The sequence below is a fragment of the Ipomoea nil genome, unplaced genomic scaffold, assembly GCF_001879475.1.
Source record: "Ipomoea nil cultivar Tokyo-kokei standard unplaced genomic scaffold, Asagao_1.1 scaffold0191, whole genome shotgun sequence".
NCBI classification, from domain to species: Eukaryota; Viridiplantae; Streptophyta; class Magnoliopsida; order Solanales; family Convolvulaceae; genus Ipomoea; species Ipomoea nil.
Genome location: NW_017616619.1, coordinates 98,861 through 119,666, shown reverse-complemented (window position 1 = coordinate 119,666; position 20,806 = coordinate 98,861). Strand labels below are relative to the sequence as shown.

General features: G+C 35.9%; 1 non-coding gene across 1 annotated transcript; it reads right to left on the bottom strand.

The window, feature by feature from the left end:
• Positions 1 to 9,255: 9,255 nt before the first annotated feature.
• TRNAI-UAU lies at positions 9,256 to 9,329 on the bottom strand. The gene has a single exon. It is a non-coding gene; the product is annotated as a tRNA-Ile (tRNA).
• Between the last annotated feature and the right edge of the window lie 11,477 nt (positions 9,330 to 20,806).

Here is a 20,806-nt window from a genome sequence, read left to right as displayed (position 1 = left end):
GGCTAGAGAACCTAGATGCACAGGCTACTAACTAACTAATCATAATCCATAAACAATATCCGAATACAAAAGCGGCTCACATTCCATCAACTAAAGCTAACAACTATCTAAACTAGGAACCGCAGCTCCGACTAGCGCGCTCACGAGCCAACTAATATGTACCTGAAAAACATGCGGTGTAGCAACCGTTAGCGAATAATGCTAAGTAACCCACTCCCACCCATTGAGTACAATACGTATAAATATAGGAAAACCATTTTGAGACTTGGGAATACGTAGATATAGTCCTAGGATACTCTAGCTTTGAAATCAAGATCATGACTCATGACATATCATAGATACCGACATGTTAAGACCACATCAAGACACAAGCATGCAAACCATGACTATAAGACAACGATAAGAAACACATAACTAACTCTGATCACAAGGCTAGGCAACAATAACAGATAACAAGACACACCCATGTTCCAACCTTATGCTAAGTTCCAACCTTTACGCCTCTCCAACCTTATATCAGTTCCAACTTGTACATCCAGACCACCCTGTACTCCGTCAGTCTTATCCCTCCGGAGCAGAGCTCTCCTCCAACATAACCTCCAACGTACCACCGATCTCTCAGCACACGTAGTGCCATTACATAACAGGATTGTGCCGCAGTACGATAATCAAGCACTCGCAGTGCACATAACATAACATGATCGCACCGCGACACAATAATCAAAGCACACACAGTGCACATAACATAAGCACGCGCAGTGCATCTTACCTCCAACACATCTTTTTCACCAATCTCATCTTTTCATCACCATGAGCAACAACACCACAATCAAGACTCAATAACAACCTAATCAAAGGGTAACTAGGGAAAGGGAAATAACATACGGAGGGACTCACAACGACATGAGACATCAATCTAAACATACGACCTACGGAGAATAGCATAAACCATACTTTGGACCCACACAATACAAGTTTAAACCTCATGCATAAACACAACTCACAAAATCCCATTTACGGTACTTAAGACATCATACTATACTCACAAACATCAAACGAGATACAACGGGGCACGGGAAAATGACCAACGGGGACCAATAAAACACCCCACCGCCCGTACCAACGGGCGGTACGGCGGGAGGACAACCTCCCGTCGGACTGCCCGCTAGCGGGCACCACTGTTCCAGCGGGCGTTCTGGCGAGTGGTCGTCCACCTGCTTGAACGGTGGCCTTCATCCCAGCGGGTGGTCGTTCACCCGCTGGAACGGCGGCTTTCATCCCGGCGGGTGGTCGAGTGGGGGTTCGTCCTCCCCCACCCCCCTACCGGCTACCCGCTGGAACGGTGGCCTTCATCCCGACAGGTGGTCGAGTGGGGACTCGTCCCCCCCCCCCCCCCCCTGCCGACTACCCGCTAGAACGTTACTCCTTGGCATAATTTGTAACACCCCAGATTTTCGAAACTTTTGAAACTTATATAATAAAGGTAATTTCTCATTAGATCCCAAAACAGAGCATTACTAAACATAAGTGTTCGGGGTGCTATGCCACATCTGAGCTGGAGAACTCAGATGCACAGGCTATACTAACTAAATATCCTCAAAGCAATGTCAATACATCATCATGGCACGCAGGCCGAAAGGAAAACTAGCTATCTACACTTCGGATCTCTAGCGTGCTCTGAAGTCTACTCATCTGTGCCTGAAAGCCAAATATATCTGTTCAGCGAATAATGCTGGTAACCCACTCTAACGCGTTAAAATTCAATATATATATATATATATATATATATATATATATATATATATATATATATATATATATATATATATATATATATAGGAAAACCATTTTGAAGCAGGAAGATATATACTTAGGAAACTCTAGCTTTAAAATCGGGATTAGACTCGATAGATAGGGATATGTACATGCAACAATGATAATCAATTCAATAGAGACAACATCATATATATATATATATATATATATATATATATATATATATATATATATATATATATATATATATATATATACATATATATATATATATATATATGTATGTATTTAAGGTCACAGTTTCCTTTCATGCCATTCACATTATCATTCCATCAGTATTTTTATCATACAAGCATACTTTAGTGGCGCCACGGGACCAATCGCATGCCCATACATGAGGGTTAGCGCATATAGCGCTAACACGGCCTCGCAGCACACTGCTTCATATCGCAACATGAAGGAATTGACCGCAGCCAATCTGTATAGACCGTCGATGGATTCAACGGCGGACAACAGCCCTACACACCGCTGACGCGTCCAGTCGGTGGACTGTGATCCTCTTTTGGGGACTGCGATCCTACACACCACTGACGGGCTCAGTCGGTGGGTCGTAGCCAGTCATAGCCCTACACACCGTTGATGGCTCAGTCGGTGGACTATGACCTTCTTTATGGGGACTACGACCCTACACACCGCTGGCACGCTCATTCGGTGGACCGCGGCCGACCATAGCCCTACACACCGCTGACGAGCTCAGTCGGTGGACTATGGCCTTCCTCGTGGCTTGTAGCCCTACACACCGCTGACGCGTTTAGTCGGTGGACCACAGCGCACGAGACCCATTTGGTGGACCACAGCCCAAAAGTGTATTTCTGATCGCAACCAGATTATGAACCGCAGCTCATGTAAAACCAATTTGACCGCAGCCAATCATGCACACATAACACGTAGCAAGCACATGCAACCCACATTAACACATTGGGAAAGGGGAGAAAACGTATAACGAATCCTATACGTGGTCATCCACAACTAGGAATAGTCCTAAGGGGTTCATACTTCTTTCACCTAGGCCAACGGGGTACCAATCGAACTAACATGCAACGCCTAAGACCCGTTTATCCTACGAAAGGTACCCGAAACATTAAGCTACATTTAGGCACGATAAATAGAGTCCGTTGGGACACAACGAGGGTCGGGAAACATCAAACGAGGAAGCCAAAATCCCAAGGTGGGAAAAATCCAGCGGGTGGAGGACCACCCGCCGGCAGGTAGACGTCTGCCCGCTGCCGGCGAGGCCAATTCGGGCAGCGGGTAGGTGGCGGATCCCCCTACCCCCACCTACCCCCCACTGACTCTTTTTCAATACTTGGGTCCCGGGATCTTTTGTGGAACCCGAAACCATGTCCAGACACTTTCAAACGCAAACGACGACACCACGTAATCAAATAACGGATCAAAACCAAGAATCATATTGAACACATCCTAACATGACTTCTAAACATAATCAACACCCGAACATGCGAATTCCCACCCAAATATACCAAGAATAATATAATACGAAATCCCCAATTTTAACCTAGGGCTCTAATCATATTCAAATCATCAAAATCATAGTTTATCTTTAAAATCAAGAACATCAAAATTTATCAAGAACATCACACAATCATCAAGACCCTCTAATAATCATCAAGATTATCAAGATCAACACATAAAATCATCTCATCAATTATCAAGATCATATCATCATCATAAAAGATTTTATCAAGACTCAAGCAATAGAGAAGAAGCCAAAGAAGAAGATTATAGCAAAGAAAATAGGTTTTGTTGAGACATGGGTTACCTCTTAGCCTTAATTAATCCTCCCTTGGCTATTAAGGTTCTTCTCTAAGATTTCCATCCGTTTGATCTCCCTAGGCTTGGTGGTGGGGAATCTCCCGGGAATATTTTCGTGTAATGTAACTATGGGTGGTAAGGGTTAGTTCTAATTGCTTTCTAATCCCCTATTTATAGAATCAGGAATCCTAATCATAATTTGAATAATAAAAGCCTACTTTCTTTATTCCTAATAAATATATAGGTCTTGGATTCCTAATTGGAATCTAACTAGTAAAAGGTTTACTTTCTTTATTCCTAATGGGCTTAAAACTCTAGTTTAGGCAAGGGTCCACAATCCATGGTGGACCACATTAATTAATTAAAGAGAATCCTAACCAAATTAAATCCTTTTTAATTATTATTAACGGAATTAATTAAATAATTAATCCGGGATTGAAGGCCTTAACACGGGGTGTTACATAATTCCCCCTTCGGGGGAATTCATCATTTTTACCCAAAATCAAGTCCAAACACACCCAAGCACATATCAACAACAATAGGGACTTGAACACATAGAATAAACCAAGGACTAACACAATTGAACCCTAAACACAAGCTCTAAACATGCCAAGATTCAAGGATAAACATATAATCGTTCAAGAACATCAAGAAATCATCACATAAACCCTAAAAACAAGCTCTATCAAAGCATCAATACAAGATTAGACATACAATCATTCAAAGGAGCCAATAAATAAAAGATAGCAAGGAAAATAAGTTTTGTAAGACATGGGTTACCTCTTAGCTTTAATTAAATCTCTCACAACTCCTAAGATCCTCTTCAAAATTTTTCTCCGATTGATCTTTACTAAGCTTGGTGATGGGGGAATCTTTGACTGGGTTTCTTGGGAAATTTCGAGTAGTAGAGATATGGGTGAAAAGGGTTATGAATGCTCTTTAATCCCCTTTATATAGTTTTTAGGAATCCTAATCAGAATCTGAATAGTAAAGGCTCACTTCCTTTATTTTTAACACGCTTAAAGGCTTTAATATAGATAAGAATCCACAATCCTCCATAGACCATATTATTTAATTAGGGGATCTTGACCGAATTAAATCACTTTTAACCCTTCTTTAACAGAATTAATTAAATAATTAATCCGGGTTCGAGGGGCGTAACACAGGGTGTTACATATAAAATACTAAAACAAGAATTAATAAAAATATTGTGTCTCGAAATGGGTGGCCAAGTGGCTCCAAGTGTAACATAGGCAGTGGGGAAGCAAGGCGAATGGTGCATGACACTATCATTCCCGTTATCATCAAGATGATGAGAAGACAGGCCCTAGAAGGCTAGGGAGTAGGGGGGGGGGGGGGGGGGGGTAGTCATCTCATCTAGGACCAAGTTTGAGAGAACAGCAAAGGAGGACTCATCCTTAGGGGGCGCGGAGGCTACACGCTTAACTCGAGTATGATAAACTCTGACATCTGAGGCGTTCGGGACACTGGAGCGAAACCCACACATGCAAATGGGGAGATAAGTCACAGTGGGGGAAACAATCACATAATAAAGCAGGTGGGCTTGTGCAAGCATGCATGTAAACGACATTGCTAGTCTAAGCATGCGACTATGAGGATACGAGGGTATCAAACAACGTTAGTAAAAGCGGTTTGATTCCGAGTTAGCGGAGTTTATCGGTGCACAACTTTATGTGATGGCTGCAAATTTTCTTTGTCATCTCAAAAAAAAAAAAAAAAAAAAAAAAAAAAAAGTGGTGTGCAAAAATAGGGGATATGAGGGTATCAAACGATGTAAGTAAAAGCGGTGTGATTGCAGGTTTGCGGAGTTTACCGGTGCACCCTAAATGGTGTGGTTATGGGCAAAAGATCATATTTAGATAAGGGAAAATGGCGAGCTTGGTCCCTGAATTATAACAGTAGGGATGACTCAGTCCCTGTGTTATTATCGTATCCATTTTTAGCCACTCAGTTATGAGAGAAGTGGCGAGTTTGGTCCCTGACATTAGTGGTGTGTTAACAAAATTAATTCCAGGAGTAAAGAAGTAAATTCCTTAATAAAACTTGTAAACTTAGCCAAAATACTTTCCCCAAATCGACAAAAACCCTAAGTTTCTTATGTAATCAGCGAAGAAACCATACTCCCATTTTTCTAAAAAATCAAATTTCAATATTTCAATTCTATTTTTAAAAAAATTTAAAAAAAAAAACTTAAATTACAATTTTTTGACAAATGCAAAAATTTGCCCCATAACATGGACAAGCTTGGTATCTTTTCCCTTGATTAGCATAACTTCATGACATTTTGATGGGTAATAAATATCACGTTTACATAGAAAATTACCGCCAAGTTGAGGGAAAGATGAAGTACCACAACTAATAGATGGCATCTTATAATTAATGGCTAAATTAGTTCATCAATATGAAAAATATTGATCATTTATTTAAACATATAAAATAGAGAAACAACTCACATGCGAACTTTGCGGCTTGGAAGTGGACAAATTTGAGATTTCAGAGCTCCAGGAAGAAAAAGACATTCGATTGTAGGTATAAGAATAAAAGAATGACTATTGCGCAATGAGTTTCAACATAAGAAGGGAATTATAATTTGAAATTCATATTTTACCCCTCTATTATTAAATTGTTTTTAAGTTTTTCGTTAGCTGCAGACAGAATATTAACGCTAGGGACCAAACTCGCCACTTCACTCATTACTGAGGGACTAAACTCGAATACGGTCATAACTTAAGGACTAAGTCGGAACTTGATTATAACTCAGGGACTAATGATGCAATTTTCCATGTAGATAATATAGAATACTTTAGATAATTATAGAAAGGCAAATTATGTTGTGAGCACATGCCCACCTTGCAAGGTGGGCACGGTTCCATATCCATAATTTCTATACTGTAGATTCATAAAATATATACTTTAGATTCCAATTGTTGAACTCTGTTTTCACAAATCAGAGAAATATATGTTCATAATTGATAACTATATAGTTTAGAAATTATGAATTTACAATACAGAAATTATGAATCTACAATACAGATATTATGAATCTGCAGTATAGAAATTATGAATCTACTGTACATAAATTATGAATCTACGTGCCCACCTTGCAAGGTGGGCACAGTTCCATATCCATAATTTTTATACTGTAGATTCATAATTTCTATACTGTAGATCCATAATTTCTATACTGTAGATTCATAAAATTTATACTTTAGATTCCAATTGTTGAACTCTGTTTTCACAAATCAGAGAAATATATGTTCATAATTGATAACTATATAGTTTAGAAATTATGAATTTACAATACAGAAATTATGAATCTACAATACAGATATTATGAATCTGCAGTATAGAAATTATGAATCTACTGTACATAAATTATGAATCTACGTGCCCACCTTGCAAGGTGGGCACAGTTCCATATCCATAATTTTTATACTGTAGATTCATAATTTCTATACTGTAGATTCATAAAATTTATACTTTCGATTCCAATTGTTGAACTCTGTTTTCACAAATCAGAGAACTATATGTTTATAATTGATAAGTATATAGTTTAGAAATTATGAATTTACAGTACAGAAATTATGAATCTACAGTACAAAAATTATGAATCTACAGTACAGATATTATGAATCTACAGTACAGATATTATGAATCTGCAGTATAGAAATTATGAATCTAAAGTAAAAATTTTATGAATCTACAGTATAGAAATTATGGATATGGAACCGTTCCCACCTTGTAAGGTGGGCACGTGCTCACAGCAAAACGTTCCTTATAAAAAGGGGGTCGTTATATCGTGGACTGCAGTGCAGGTGCACCGCGGTCAAAACGGCGCCGTTTCTTTAAGTAAAGAAACGACGCGCCGTTAGTATTAACGGAGTGCGCATTTTTTGTATGTTAATTACCAACTAACACTACAGTATATCTAAACTGACACTGTCTCACGTATTATTTTTATATTATCAAATAAAACTGCAGTTATATCAAAATGATACTGTAGTTGTGGTGAAATGAAACTGCAGTGTATATAAAATGAAACTGAATTACATTTCACGTATTTGGGTGTATATTGTACAATGAAGCTGTAATTATATCAAAATGATCATGTAGTTGTGTTTTAATAAAACTATAGTGTATATAAAATAAAATTAAATAAAATTTTCACATATTTGGGTCTATAAATATCGAATGAAATTGTAGTTATATCGAAATGAAACTGTAGTTGTGTTGAACTGAAATTGTAGTGTATACAAAATGAAACTGAATAACAGAGTTACTTTTTGCGAAAGGATGCGGAACGATGGAAAACGAATGCCGTTTCTTTTCATTAAACAAAGCGACATCGTTTTGATGCGCGATGCATAATCGATTATGCACCGCGGTGCACGATATAATTTTCCATAGAAAGGCAAACATTATTGCATGGACCATGGTTCACCCAAATTGTGTGGACAATAAATAAAATATACATTTTTAATATACTAAGGGCACATTATTTATATACGTAATGTACATTTTTAATATACTAAGGGTACATTATTTTATATAATGTATTTTATATAATGATCGTGGTGCATAATCGATTATGCACCGCGGTGCACGATATAATTTTCCATAGAAAGGCAAACATTATTGCATGGACCATGGTCCACTCAAATTGTGTGGACCATGAATAAAATATACATTTTTAATATACTAAGGGCACATTATTTATATACATAAGGTACATTTTTAATATACTAAGGGTACATTATTTTATATAATGTATCTTCAGTACGAAAATAATGTACCTTTAGTACAAAAATAATATACTTTTAATATATTAAAAATGTACCTGATATTCGTGGTCCATGCAATAATTTTCCATAGACAGGCTCAAATTATGCCATGGAAACGTGTTCACCATGAATGGTGAACACAGGTCCAAACGACACCGTTTTTATGAAAAAAAAAAATTAGTTAATCTGCTGTTAACGGCGCGCGTTTGTTCAGATTATGAATTTTCTGTTATGAGATTATGAATGTGCTGTAAATTCATAATCTCATAACAGAAAATTCATAATTTTGCATAAAAGAAAAATATTTATTAAATTATGAATTTTCTGTTATGAGATTATGAATTTACAATTATGTAATTATAAATTTTCTATAAATTCATAATCTCATAACAGAAAATTCATAATTTCATAACAGAAAATTTATAATCTCATAACAGAAAATTCATAATTTCATAACAGAAAATTCATAATTTCATAACAGAAAATTCATAATCTCATAAAAGAAAATTCATAATTTCATAACTGCACATTCATAAATCCATGCCTGCACATTCATAATTTATGAATGTTGAAGAAACTTGCGCGAAGAGAAAGTGAAACCGTGAAATGTGAAAATGAAAAAGAAAAAAAAAAGTCACGCGATTAATTTTTTTTTTTTTTTAAAAAGATAACGGTGCACCGATTGCTTAGACAGGTCCCTAGACCGCTGCTTTTGGGCTTGGGGGTGTTTGGCATAGACAGGTCCGTAGACCGCTGCTTTTGGGCTTGCGGGTGTTTGGCAGAAGATAATATTTAGGGTTTAGACGGCAGCTTTTGGGATTGGATGGTTTAAAATTCAAAATTTTGGTCCCGGCGGGGCTCGAACCCGCCACCTTCGGCTCATAAGACCAACGCTCTAACCAACTGAGCTACGAGACCTTAATGTTTATTAAAATCAAATGTATTTATTAATCAATTCAAATGATTCTTTGTAAATTGTAATTAACTACTTTTATGCTCAATTTCCATTATATTGGAGTACGAATGCAAACAAATTGAGCCGAATTTGAAACTAGGCAAATTTGAGCTCGAGTTTAAGCATTTAGGTTCGAATTTAGCTAGCTAATTTTTATAGGACTCGAGTTTTATTTAATTGTTTCGAATTGATCTCTTATTTAATTCTTCATGTATTTACGCACATAAATAGCTTGTGAGTAGTTCTTTTTTTTTTTGTGAAAGTTACTGGTCCTATTACATTGTAGTATCTGTTCATATACTTTCTCAACCTGCTGAAACACAAAGAACCAATAACGCCTCCACTAAGGCTCGAACTCATAATCTTCCAAATGGAAGTCCAACCCGGGTACCATTAGACCACATAGTCCTGGTAGCTTGTGAGTAGTTCAAAACAGTATGAGTCAACAAATTTTAAACTTGATTTTGAATGTGACCTCACTCGAATTAAGTTTTGACACAACAGTTCGCAAGTAGCTCAACTCGTTATATTAGAGCACTACATATTACATAATACACATATGCATACACATGGTGTCTATTTTGACAAGTTGACGTTGATCTTAGAGCATTGAAATTTTTCATATGTAAACACTTTTTGTTTTTGGTTGAGAAATAGGAAAAAAAAACCAAAGCTACTAATTGTTTGTCACATGAACTAAACCTGCAAATGAAAATTACGTATAACGGTGTTTGTATAGAGCTTTCTGAAAATGGAAAAAATATTTTTGTCACTACAAATATGTCATTAACATTAATGGTCAATATTGGGTATATTCAATTTCATCTTGCCAACTATTTTATTTTCCTTTATTAATTTTTTTAGCAACAAGCAAAACATATCGTCACTATCCAAGGATATGCATTGGGTAATTCTCACTTTTGTATAATAACTTATAAATTATGTGCGACAACTTCGATCGAAAGGACGTTGACAATAATCAAATTTGTAATCTTCATATATGAAAAATCATACTCTAATCACTCGTTCACTCCTTTCGGAACTTCATTTTTGATTTTGACACTTCGATCACCATTGCCACGTTAACATTTGTCAATTTCTCATCTAAAGACCATATATGAATCTGCCATTCTTTTACCTTTTTCGTTATACTAACCACTAAAACACACACACACCATGTGATGCTACTGTGTTGTACACATACATACATATCTGCTCTTCATAAACACGCATAATATGCGATAAAATTTTCACAATAAACTAAAATAATGGTAAAATTATATAATTAAAATCAATATTAAATTACATGATCTTATACCTTTTATGTGAAAATTTATAAAAGATAATATAAATAATTAATAAAGGGTGACATGGATTAATAACACTTGCAATAATGATAAATAACCATGTTATTGCTTAACATATTGAGGACAATATTCTCTTTAAAAAAATGCAATGCACAATATACAAATCCTTTAGCATCTGGAAAACAAACATAAATCAAGTACATAACTTGCACTCACACACATAGTATTTTTGTGAGATATGTGTATTAATTGTTTTAATATGTCTACTTAAGTGTGTACACAACATTGAAATAAAAAATTACTTGCACCAAATATTTTTAACTAAATTGTATATCGTGTTGATGTAATTAAATAAAGGATTACATAACTTATATTCTTAGTAATTTTTGAATTGAGCAATTTTTGTCCCATTAGTATTAGCAAAATGATAAATTTGGTCTACATGTTTAATTCCTACTCATTTTCATCCACAACTATTGTTTTAGTACCAATTTTCATCCAAGACTATTGTTTTAGTGACAAAATTCATCACCCCGGTCACCCCTTCGTTTAAGATATGTCAAAATATGAAATTATTAAGAGTATTTTTGTCTTTTTCAAATTAAGATCCCAATTTGAGCATGAATAAATTGATTTAAGCCCTAAGATCGATCTCAATTTGCAGTTCTCTCTCCTCAAATTAAGGTAGGATGAGGAGAACTGCGAATTGAGATCGACCAAAACTATCAAAACTATCATTTTACTAATACTCGTAGGACCAAAATTTGAATTTACTCTTTGTGAATTAGTTAACCTCATTATTACATCAAGTTAATTAGATGACATCACAACCGATAATGTAAGGGTTAATACAAGTAGAATTATCTTACAATGGTTGTCAATTTTAAAATGGGTTCTTGTGAAAATGGCATATGTGCAGTGCTATTTGAATCAATAAATTGTATAAGATGAAATGAGTGTACAAGATATGCTTTCTTATGTCCCAAAAGAGTTGTGGATAGGTGAGATGTATTTGGTTCGTATGATAATAGAAAATTTTTTAAAATAATAATTGAATAAATCGCGTATTAAAATTGTTATTAAAAATTTAAATTGGATGGATGGATTTAGAATTGATCAATTTAAATAAAATTATTTTAATTTTTTTTTCAAATAAATTTAAAATATGAAATCAAATACCAATATATATGATTAAGTTCACATACCTTAAGCTTAGGGTTGGGGATTTCGCCTTTTGGGATAAGATTAAGTTCACATAATACAAAATTCGCCTCAAAGTTTGAATTTTAATTTGAATAGTCTCGATATTATACACTTTAAATTATACAATTTTTTAAGTGACGAGAAAAATTAACATTCATTATTTAAGGGGTGTGCCGTGTGCCCTGAGTAAACTTCACTTCTATTTAATAACTTGCAAATAAAAAAAGTATAAATGCTTTTCTTTTGGGGAAAAGGAAGAGGTGTTAACCCGATGTGACCCAACTGAAGTATTTAAAGGATGACATCCAACCAGATTACACTGATCTCCTTGTCCCGAAGAGTCTTATGAATATAGGTAGTTCATCTAGCCATCTCAAGCCTCTCTTATCCCCACTAGCCACCCAGCAAGTTTATTTGCACATTTGCTATGCTATGGATATGCTTGACAGTATTTTTCTCTATGGACATCCTACTTTTATTTCGTCAATTGTTCCTATGTAGTTGTTTTAGTTCATGACAATTGCCAATTGCAAAATTAATCATCAATGTAGCCAAATATGTGTATGTTGGTTCATCTACTAATTAACTTTTGTCTTCACTTACCATTTGTTTTTATTTAGCATGTAGCTCAATAAAACATATGGAAGATGATAAATAGCAATATAATGTAACGGAAATCAAAATTACACATATTTTGTTACATTGATGATTAATTACAATTGATAATTGTCATAAACTAAAACGACCAAATGAGAATAACTGATTGATAGATATTAAATTATTTTCACTTTTATATATTTTAAAAAAAAAAACTTTCCAATAATTTGTAGAGTGAAAAAAAAAAAGAAAAAAAAGGAGAATATTATACATACACACACATATACAATGAAAATCTAATAAAATATTGGGAATTCAACAGACCTATGGTTGCAGAAAAATGATTTTTATTTTTATTTTTATTTTTTGAAAGATTTAGAGATAGTTTGTTGAGGTTTGTGTGGGTCCCGAATTGAAAGCCAAATCCATGGGCACAAGAGAATGGAGATTTGATGATCTTCTTGCAAAATCCTTTGAGCCCTTTCACCTCTCCTTTCTCTTTCCTTTTTCAGTTGCCAATTTCATCACTTGGATCTCAACCCCTTTTACTATATGTGGCTATGTGACAATTGAAATGGGGTGTACAACCTAAGCAATGTATGTGGTTCAATATATATGCATCATTTCTGTATTAATATACGAGTCTAAATTGAGACGTAATAAGTACTATATGTAACAACACTTTTGGGCAAACTTTCGTTGAATGGAAACGAGACTCGATTGGATTAGTCTCGCTCCACAAAATATGGATACGAATGTAATATGCAAAAGAAAATATTTGATGAGAATTTATCTAAATATAATGTGATATGTATGATTTGTATAAACGAACAATCTATTATAATCCTTACAAATCCATCATAAATTCTAATCACCTAATTGGACACTATTGATCCAATCACAATATAACATAACAACGATCATATTTCTAATCTTGATTGTCAATAATATATATATATAAATTTAAAAAAAATAGAAATTTAAAAATTAAGGAAAAAACAAGGATGTGGATATAATTTAAATTCAACTAATTGTGTGGTTATATATATACCTATAGGTGCCTTATTTTACATGAACATCTTGATATACACTACATCTAAAAATAATTTATACGAGTCAATTTTAATAGAGAACAAAACGATGAACTATTACTTGAACCATAACCATTTTAAAATAATTGTAAAAATTGTAATATATTGTTATATCCATGAAATAAGGGATGTGGAAAAAAAACATCATTTATAGTCCCGTGAATTTGAGTTTGTCTTGATTATGAGTAAGTCCAAATTAATTACATGAAATGTGGTATTTTGAATTGAGAAATCTTTTCCACCAAATGAATTTGAAATGGTGAGGAAGCTACCAAAATTTGCTAAACATGTAGTGATGGGGTTACTTTCATTGCTTAAACAAATGTTTGTAACTAGACAATCTACATATGAGCATGTAGGTGGAGATGACATTCTAACCATCAGCCTATTTAAAAGAAGATTTGTCATGTAGCTAGTTTCAACCAATTTCTTGTGACCACCCAAACAATCATGCATAACAAGGCTAAGAGAAAGATGCCTAAAAATATTTGTGAAATTAGTTTCAAAACCAACAATTCTAGCATCGCTAGTTTAGGTTCCAAATTTCAAAATACGGTACGGTATAGCCAAATCAATTATTCCGTAGTCTTCTTTTGTTTAAAATAGTGCATGCGATTATATTGCTCTCGCTGTGCGGTCTTAATTGACAAGTAAATCTGCATTTAATTTGTTAAACATATAATATATGGACATAAATATGCAATCCAATTATCGATTTAGACTTTTAATTTAGACGGGACACATAATTCAATTTAGTATAAGAACCAAACCCAAATTATTTTTTTTTAAAAAATATTGGTGTTTACTTCAATTATATGTTGGATCTGTTGGTAGAAAAACAAATAATAATCAAATAAAATAAGATTATTATTTTCTTGAAAGCAAGGGAAGGAAAGATGGAAAAAAAAGGCTCGTGTTTGGGGTTGGGTTTTTACAAGAGTCAAGCGATCACTCTTTCCTTAAAACCTTATTTGCCACCTCCCAAAGATGCTAGGAGCATTGTGGCCTAGGCTTCCCAGGATAAAACTTGCTATGATTCTACTGTTTGAGCATTCAAACAAAAAATCCGGCGAGCAAAACAAGGTTATGAACACAGTATGGCTAAAGAAGGAGTAGAAGCAGTGAGGTTTTGAGGCTAAAAAGTTGAACTTTCGTGTTCCAATTTTCTGTGTTTATCTCTATTGCCTCTACCCTCTCTTATATAGGGTTGAAGGATTAAATAGCTTTTAATAGGGCACTTTAAAAGGCACCCCACTCCTCCTGGTAACAGCAACCATTAACCTGAGTCTTAATTCAAAATTAAAATTGGAATTAATTCAAAAAATTAACTCCGTAACAGCTGAACTAAGACCCCAATGGTCACACCAGGAGCTTCAGTTCGGTCATGGCAAGGCCGAACTTTCGGCCAGCAGGCCGAAACTTGCAAGTTTCGGCCAAGCCCTCAGGTGGCCGAAACTTGCAAGTTTCGGCCACCAGGTGCATGTTTCGGCCAATAGGCGAGACTTCTCAAGTTTCGGCCAACCTCAGTGGCTCTCTGCGTTGGAAAAATGGTACTGAAGTTTGGCATAACTTAGCTCGCAAGGCCAGCCAATTTCCGGACGATATTCGTGTCCGCAGGTGCCGGCGCACACGAGCTTTAATCAAGCCTTTTTCAATCTCGTCTAGTTGGAATTTGATTTGCACCCACCTCCCCCACAAGCCTTGAATCAAGCCTTTTTCAAGCCTTTTACTATTGCCTTCCAGTGCATAGCACCAGGGTTACTCGTATATCTACTGAGTTTACTAACCGCATAGGCAATATCCGGCCTAGTACAGCTCATAAGATACATCAAACTACCAATAACCCGAGCATATTCCACTTGTGAAATACCTTCTCCGTGGTTCTTGGTTAGATGAATGTTTGTATCAAACGGTGTTCTAGCCATTTGACTATCATCCTTGTTAAATTTCTCAAGGATTTTGTCAATATAATGTGATTGGCTCAACACGAGACCATCAGGTCTTCTAATGATTCTAATCCCGAGGATTAAATCAGCCAAACCCATATCCTTCATGTCAAATCTCGCATTTAACATGTTCTTGGTAGATTTGATCATCCGATCATTACTACAACGATGAGAATATCATCGACATATAAACAAAGAATGACGTAGCCATCTATCGTTTCCTTAACGTAGACACATTTGTCACTTTCGTGTATTTTAAACCCGTTAGTTAACATCGCATGGTCAAACTTCTCGTGCCACTGCTTAGGCGCTTGTTTTAAACCATAGAGCGATTTAACCAACTTACACACTTTCCTTTATTGGCCCGGAACCACGAACCCTTCGGGTTGTTCCATATAGATTTCCTCATCTAATTCACCATTTAGGAAAGCGGTTTTCACATCCATTTGATGAACTTCCAAGTTCCGCAACGCGGCTATGGCAAGAATCAACCTAGTGGAGTTTATTCTCGTTACGGGAGAATACGTATCGAAGTAATCGAGGCCCCCGCGTTGCCTGTAATCCTTGATTACAAGCCTAGCCTTATACTTTTCAATGGAACCGTCCGGTTTTATCTTCCTTTTAAAGACCCACTTGGATCCTAAGGGTTTACTATCCGGATAAAGATTAAAAAGTTCCCAAGTGTGATTCTGTAGGATAGAATCCACTTCACTTTTTATAGCCTCTTTCCACATTGGTCCTTCCGTAGAAGTCACGGCTTCTACATACGTTCGAGGCTCGTTCTCTATCAAACAAGATAGAAATTCGGGTTCATTTTCTAATAAACAAGTTAGAGTACCCGAATCGTACTCTAACAAGTAAGTTAGAAAATCAGGATTGAATGATTTTCCAACTCTCGCCCGTTTACTGCGCCTCGGCTCGAGCTCGGGTTCTTTCTTAGATTCCCCACTATCATTATCCATAGTTTCGTCAAACGTTCGCTTTGACGTACTAGGTCCCTCGTTGGACCTACAAGGAAATATATTTTCAAAGAAATATGCATTCCTTGATTCTATTATCATGTTCTCAAGTACGTCCGGTTTTGGGACTCGTGTACTAAAAACCAATAAGCACTACTATTATGTGAATAGCCAATAAAGATACAGTCCACCGTCTTAGGACCTATCTTTACTTTCTTAGGTGTTGGCACCAATACTTTGGCAAGACACCCCCACACTTTCAGGTACTGGTAGGAAGGTTTCCTACCGTTCCACAGCTCATAAGGCGTCTTTCGAGCTTCTTGCGGGGTACCTTATTCAAAAGGTAATTACTTGTCAAAATCGCCTCACCCCACGCATCTTGAGGTAGGCCCGAACTTATAAGCATCGCATTCATTATATATTTCAATGTACGATTCTTTCGTTCGGCAACACCATTCGATTGAGGTGAGTAAGGTGCCGTACGCTCGTGTATGATACCTACACTTGCACAGAAGTTACTAATCGGTGCTTGGTACTCACCACCTCTATCGCTTCTAACCTTCTTAATTCTCCGATTAAGTTGGTTTTCCACTTCATTCTTATAAAGAATGAATTTATCAACGGCTTCATCTTTGCTTTTAAGCAAATACACATAGCAGTATCGTGTGCTATCGTCGATAAATGTGATAAAATACTTATTACCACCTCTCGTTTGTATCGATCTAAAATCGCACAAATCACTATGGATTAATTCTAGTGGTTCAGTTTCCCTTTCAACCGATTTGAAAGGTACTTTCGTTAGTTTTGCCTCAACACAAATTTCACACTTGTTATTTGTGTCAATTTGAAAGTTAGGGATATGGTCCATGCTAATTAATCTACACATAGAATTAAAATTAACATGACCTAGTCTACCATGCCACAAATTGGAAGACTCAAGTAAGTAAACAGAATTAACTTTGCTTTTATTGATAACAGGAATTACATTGAGCTTAAAGAGCCCATAAGTTACATATCCTTTACCAACAAACATCCCTAACTTGGACAAAACTACTTTGTCTGACTCGAACACCATGCGAAAGCCATGCTTGTTCAACAGAGAGCCAGACACAAGATTCTTCCTCAGCTCAGGAACATACAGCACGTTGTTCAACCTGGAGGCAACAAATGGATCACAGATCCCACTTCGAAGGCCTCACTCAGCACCATGCCCTTGTCACGGATCTCATTGAAGATTAATTGCAAATCTTCTACCTGACTTAACACGGTTTTTGAATCAACCATTTTGAAGTCGAGGAATCGGCCAACCACAAATTTCTTTGAGCCGGCATCCTCACTTCGATATTTATGATCCAAAGCTTCCCACAACGCTTTTGATGTGCTTATCTTTCGATATACAACATATAGCATGTCACACAATCCATTCAGGATGTAGTTTCGCCAAAGGAAGTCCGAATCCTTCCAATAGCCAACCGCCATCACGGATTGTGCATCTTGCTCCTTCAACTCGGGAACCTTCTCAGACAAGAACCTTGTCAAGCCGAGAGTTGCTAGGTAGAACAACATTTTCTGTTGCCACCTCTTGAAGTTCGAACCAACACCGGTGAACTTCTCCGGCTTTTCAGCCGAACCACTCGGTACCGAAGGTACCCGAGACATGGGAATATATCCCTCAGTGCTCCCACCATCTTGTGAACCAACGTTCACTGGTGTAGTTTGGGAATTAGCAACATTGTTGCCGTTTCCTCCACTGTTGTCCGCAACAACGTTATTGTTGCCGTTCCTTCCATTGTTGTCCGCAACAACATTATCCTCCCCATCGATTGGTAGTACGGGATGCTCTATTTTCTTCAAGGAAATTCGGAGAAGACCACCAACGGAAAAACAAATAATAAGGTTTTAAGACTATTGGATCCGTTGGTAGAAAAACAAATAATAATCAAATAAAATAAGATTATTATTTTCTGGAAAGCAAGGGAAGGAAAGATGGAAAAAAAAGGCTCGTGTTTGGGGTTGGGTTTTTGCAAGAGTCAAGCGATCACTCTTTCCTTAAAACCTTATTTGCCACCTCCCAAAGATGCTAGGAGCGTTATGGCCTAGGCTTCCCAGGATAAAACTTGCTATGATTCTACTGTTTGAGCATTCAAACAAAGAATCCGGCGAGCAAGACAAAGTTATGAACACAGTAAGGCTAAAGAAGGAGTAGAAGCAGTGGGGTTTTGAGGCTAAAAAGATGAACTTTCGTGTTCCAATTTTCTGTGTTTATCTCTACTGCCTTTACCCTCTCTTATATAGGGTTGAAGGATTAAATAGATTTTAATAGGGCACTTTAAAAGGCACCCCACTCCTCCTGGTAACAGCAACCATTAACCTGAGTCTTAATTCAAAATTAAAATTGGAATTAATTCAAAAAATTAACTCCGTAACAGCTGAACTAAGACCCCAACGGTCACACCAGGAGCTTCAGTTCGACCATGGCAAGGCCGAACTTTCGGCCAGCAGGCCGAAACTTGCAAGTTTCGGCCAAGCCCTCAGGTGGCCGAAACTTGCAAGTTTGGGCCACCAGGTGCATGTTTCGGCCAATAGGCCGAAACCTCAGTGGCTCTCTATGTTGGAAAAATGGTACCAAAGTTTGGCATAACTTAGCTCGCAAGGCCAGCCAATTTCCGGACGACATTCGTGCCCGCGCACACGAGCTCGGGCTTGAATCAAGCCTTTTTCAAATTATAAAATCATTGATACAAGTGAAGTTTCACATCTTAGTTAATAGATTGAATTTACAAATTATTTAATAGTTAAAAGATCAAATTAATAAAATTAAAATAAAGGAATTATATTTATGGCTCCAGAACAATTTAGATGTTGTGTTGCTACTAGAAAAATCTACTAATCCTGGAACCTTTTGGTCCCTCTGTTGGTACTAAACAAACATTTGACATGCAAATTAATATTTATTTTTAGAATCTATTTAGACATATATTAATAAGAGAATATAACATATATATTTAGTCTTTGAGTTATACCTTCTATATAAGCTTAGTTCTTTAGTTATGTCGTATCTATTTTTTTTGTCTCTCAATTATTTGTAAAGTGACCATTTTTTTCCTCTAAGTTAATATTTCATTAGATTTAAATAAAAAATTAATATAATAAAAAAGGTTTAAATGAGAACAGGAAACATGAAAACTTTTACTCTTTTTCTCTTATATGAGATGAACATTTCTAACATTGTAGTGAGTTTATTTGACAAATTTTGAGTTCCTATAGAGAATTTTTACTTTTATTTATCATCAGGTTTGAACTCAAAATTTATCAAATAAACTCATTGAAAAATTGAGAACATGTGTCTCATAAAAAGATCAAATTTTCATATTTATCGATTTCATTTAACATTTAAATATTTTTTTTTATTTAAATCTATTGAAAAGTATCAAAATTGTCACTTTGAAAATAATTAGAAGATTAAAAATAAAACAAAAATAACTGAAAGGTTGTGTCTATACTCACTTGATATATAACTCAATAGTGGAATATGTCCTTCTTATGATAACAATAATTCTGAGAATAATATTGATATTGAATAGTTTGACTATGCAAAGTACATGAAGGGACTATTATAGGGATTCAAATAGTCCTAGTGATGATAAATGATAATATTCTAATAAGTAATAATATAGGGAGATGAAGAAGAAATTCTAATGTGACTAGAATATAGAGTCCTAATACACCCCCTCAAGTTTGAGGTTCTCTAGAGAGAACATTGAGCTTGACCCTTAGATCATTGAATCTTGCTATCGTTAGTGGCATGGTGAAGATGTCTGCTAGCTGGTCTTTTGTATAAAGATCACTTGTATTTCTTTTGATGACACTTTGTCACGAACAAAATGGTAGTCAATTTCAACATGTTTGGTTCTTTCATTAAACACATGATTTGCACATAAATAGGTAGCACCAAGGTTGTCATACCAAAGCTTTGGTGGTTTTTGCACAGTAAGACCAATCTCTTTAATTAAAGCAATTCAACTAACTTTCGTTGAGACATCGACTATAGCTTTGTATTCTACTTCTGTTAAGGATCTAACACCTGTCTTTTGCTTGCGGCAAGCCTAGGAAATTAGATTTTTACCAATAAAGACAACAAAGCCACTAGTGGGCTTGAGGTTATTAGGGCATCCTGCCCAATCAGAATTCAGAAATGCATGAATTCTGTCTGAGTTTGATTTCATAAAACATAGCCCATAGTCTAGAGTAGCTTTGACATACCTTAGAACACGCTTTAAGGCAACCCAATGGTCATAGGCTGGAGATTACATAAACTGACAAAATTTGTTAATGGC